Source organism: Bidens hawaiensis, unplaced genomic scaffold, assembly GCF_021521415.1.
Source record: "Bidens hawaiensis isolate Kalapana, Puna unplaced genomic scaffold, B.hawaiensis_p1.1 tig00013007_1, whole genome shotgun sequence".
In the NCBI taxonomy this organism is placed as follows: Eukaryota; Viridiplantae; Streptophyta; class Magnoliopsida; order Asterales; family Asteraceae; genus Bidens; species Bidens hawaiensis.
This window is the reverse complement of record NW_027492093.1, coordinates 514332-518621: the sequence shown is the minus strand read 5'-3', so window position 1 is coordinate 518621 and position 4290 is coordinate 514332. Positions and strand designations below refer to the sequence as shown.

General features: G+C 31.7%; 1 pseudogene; it reads left to right on the top strand.

The window, feature by feature from the left end:
* Positions 1–740: 740 nt before the first annotated feature.
* On the top strand, positions 741–1142 carry LOC143542991 (glutaredoxin-C6 pseudogene; annotated as a pseudogene).
* Positions 1143–4290: the final 3148 nt, after the last annotated feature.

Sequence of the window (4290 nt, the reverse complement as noted above, 5' to 3'; positions counted from 1 at the left end):
ATTGCAAGAATAACAGACGACATTGAACAATTTTTTGTTGAGCTATGAGAAAATAACAAAAGACAAAAGACGAGATTCAAGGGAAAATTGATTTTAACAAAAAACAAAAGACAATTGAGTCATTTTTCAAGAAACCTTCATAAATCATTCATGTAATATGTTATATATAAGGAATTATTAATTTATATTTTATATGGGGTCTAAAGAAATTATCAAAAATGTATTATCTTATAATTTTAGCCAATTATTAATTTAGCATCATATCCCCGAGTCGGGACCGACAAAAAATATTATCTTAGAGAGTTTATTAAATAATCGATTATTAATTTATCGAGTTTCTACTGTATGTTGCGGTTTGTCCCTTTCACCTGCGATTTTCACTCCATGTCTAATGCCTATACAACCATGCATAGATACACATACATTAGTCATTAGTCATGTTTATGCTTTTACTCATGTAGTAGAGTAGACACTATACAATACTTGTTTCCATTAATAATGATTTAAACTAATATGACACGCGTTATCATGCATAGGTTTAGGCACTTAATATTATTCAAGTAGTTGTTATTCACCAATAATCTGCGTACACCACTTCCGGGTAAAGGTGTCGTAAGAGTACAAACTACGTAACACCTCCACCTTTTCATGACGTAACAAATCAGTCCCATTATACATAGACACACATCCATCGGCTATAAATCCACCTTCACACATTCCATAATTTCCTACACCACACCATGCAAGGCCTCCGGACCTACACCCCCGAATTCACTTTACAACTCTCTCCAACCACCACCTCCCCACTCGCTATCGACATCTCCGAGTCCACCCACACGCGTATCCGACGCCTCGTTAACGAAAGCCCTGTCGTCATATTCAGCCGCTCCGGATGTTACATGTGTGACGTTATGAAACGTTTGTTTTATTCCATAGGTGTTTACCCTACCGTTATTGAGCTAGAGGAGGATGAGATAGCCGATCTTGCTGCGTTTCATGATGGCGGTGATGCGGTCAGTCCCGCGGTGTTTATAGGCGGGGATTTTGTGGGTGGGTTAGAGAACTTGGTGGCGATTCATTTGAGTGGTGATCTTGGATCAAGACTTGTAGAGATTGGTGCTCTTCAAGGTGTGGTGTTGTAACAATTGTTTGTCCCAAAGGGATGTTAAGGGATGTTATTGTAGTTTTATTTGATATAAAAATAATAGCGTCTTTGTCGGCTGTATTTTATATTGGGAAGTTTTAACTTTATTTGTTATTGTCATTAGTCATTAACTGGTGACACCTAATTATACAATCAGAAAAATAATTTAGTATTGGACACTTTAGGTTTAAGCTTAATTAGAAAATTTGAATTGAATACTAGTTAATTAGAAAATTGACTCGTTGTCTCCTAAATTTACTCGGTATTTTTTTCTGGACGACTTAATGTTACATTATACAGGAATTGAATCGTTGACTTCCTATTCTACATCAAACCATCTTACCATATAATAAGGGAGATTATATGGACGGGTTAGATTAGGTCGTGTAATTATTGTAGATCTTTTGGGGTTTGGTTAAATTAGGTTTGGTTGTAAAAGATATTTTAAAGAGCATGTTGAATTATTAAAAGTAACAATGATAGCGATTTTATTTAGTAATTATTGTATTTGTTGTTTGGAATAAGCCAAATATGAACAAATAGTTACTTAATAAGAAGGATAGTATTTTTGGTAAAATATCAAGAGTTGAGTTCAACCGCAACAATCAATCAATCAATCATTAGCATCAACTATATCCTAAAGGCTTTACGAAATGCTCTTTCATGACCTCCCGAACATGATATGATCCAACTTTTAACCGCAAATATATCGGTTAGTTAATGATTAATTTTAGTAGTTGCTATAACCACGCTAAAGACAAGAAGAAGAAGAAAAGTGTTTAGAGTTGGTTAAAACAAGTATTCTTTATACAGGTGTAGAAAGGAGTCAGGATTTTAGAATCTTTATCACATGTTGACAAGAGAATAAATTTATATTAAAGGAAATACAAGAGTATAATCTAGCTAAATTTGTTTTAACAAACTAAATGTTGCACTCTACATGAATTGAAGCCATAACATATTATTTTACATGCTGACCAATTTACCACTCATCAAAGTGGGATACTCCTATAAATAAATCTTTTGAAAATCTCTCGGAGTAGCACGCCAAATATTCAAAATTATATATATATATATATATATATATATATATATATATATATATATATATATATATATATATATATTTTTTAACATTTTTACGTTAAGTGCCTTTGGTTAGAGTATTATTCCCTAGCTGTAACTCATATGATTTTTGCTATCTTACTCGTCTTTTTCTATATAATTTGGATTCCGACGGGTACAATTAAATATTATGCAGAAGCTACGTTTTTAGTAATTGGATCTTGTGAGTAATTGTTATTTTTATGTATGTTTACAGAACTCTTCCACGTAGATTATATATATCGAATCCCAATTCTACAATGCAACACTCAACATCAAGTTCAAGAATGAAGACTTTATGTCATGTGATGTAATAACTGATGAAAATTTGTCTCAGAATAAATATTTTTTTATATGACTGGCATTGACTACATGCCTAGCAAAAAAAAAAAAAAAGGTTTTCTAACCAAAAAAATAAAAGATAATTCAACTAAAAAATCTCATAAAAACAATGTTTATTATGTTAGTATGAAGCCATAATTAAACTGAAGAGACTGATTTGTCGTGATAATGGTTTTACCATCAACACGTGGCAAGAATGCAATGATATAACGCTTCGATTGGAGTCGTATCCAATTTTTCACACATTGCACAACCTTCGGAAGAAAGTCATCATATATGATTTACCTTAATTTTGTTCTTATGTATATGTATCTATATACTGTAAGTGTATGCTACATCGATCAACATAATAAGATATACCTTTAGTCAGTTTTCACTTGCCAAAATCATCTGATGTAACTTACAAGATGGAAGAAATAATATCAAATGGTTTATAGACTCAAAAATAAAATATAAAGGCTGATGGACCATTTAGATTTATATTAAATAAACAACTCATTATAAAAGAATTAAGATGAGCCTTGTGGCTTAGTGGTAAAAGGCTTGGGTTCTTCAGTAAAGACTCAAGTTCGAATCCCACTTGTGTTACTTTTAGATGGATATTGGCAATGAAAGATTTGAGCTAGGCCTGCAAAGGTTGTCAGTTCGAACCCTAACTCCACCTGGGTTTTCGTCACATAGTGTGTTACGCCAGAGAGTTCTGCTCTTATGGTGGCACAACGACTGCCAAGTACAAATTTGAATGGTGCAGTTATCTAAATACATGAAAGTCGTTCTAAAAAAACAAAGCCATGTTAGTATATTACTATGCTGAAGTACAAAAGGTACTAGAAAATCTAATGGTATCTTAAAAGGTACTAGAAAATCATAATGAATCTATGAAAATCTCTAGATAATAGAAAAAAATGGTTTAAATTAATCATGATATATACTAACCATTGTTTAATAATATACCGTAGAAGAACTAAAATTGAATCTTATGAACACGTTGTAGTTCCCCGTGTGCTCCCATGGCATAGTCATAAAAAATACTGGATTGGTTAGCTATATAGAATTTGAACTCTGTATAGTTTGTTTTACTATGAAAAATAAATCAATGTAACACCACATACAAGTTTATGTTTTTTTCAAATGACAATTAATACATCATTTTTATCCGCTATGAGATTTGAACCCTCACAATTATTTACCTAAAAAGGACTTCGTCTAAACAAACACAATACCATTAACCTACAAACCATTTTTTTACTAGTTTATGTAACTCTAGAAATATTTGGACACATGACACTATCTAAAAACACTACATACAAGAATTTATTAATTCTATAAATTTTTGCATGTAAACAGTAAAAGTGATTCTTTATTAAATGTGGTACTAACAAAAATCAGTTACGAAATTCTCATGTTATGTTGTATGTCAAGAACGCAAAACCATTGAAACTTGGTACGAATAACATAAAATCTTGATCATAAGATCTAGATCAAGAATAATAAACTGATGAATAGTTAAATTTAGTACGGAGGAAGATTCCTAGCATTTTCTAGATAGTATATTAGTTTATTTAACTAAAAATGATAATGGGGTTTTTCAGTATACATCGAATGGGCTGGGATGATCTATAAACACTTTTTTTTTTTTGTTAAAAAGCTTTCTAAAATGGTAATTATACATTAACTAGTGTTTTCACCTGGCGCAACGC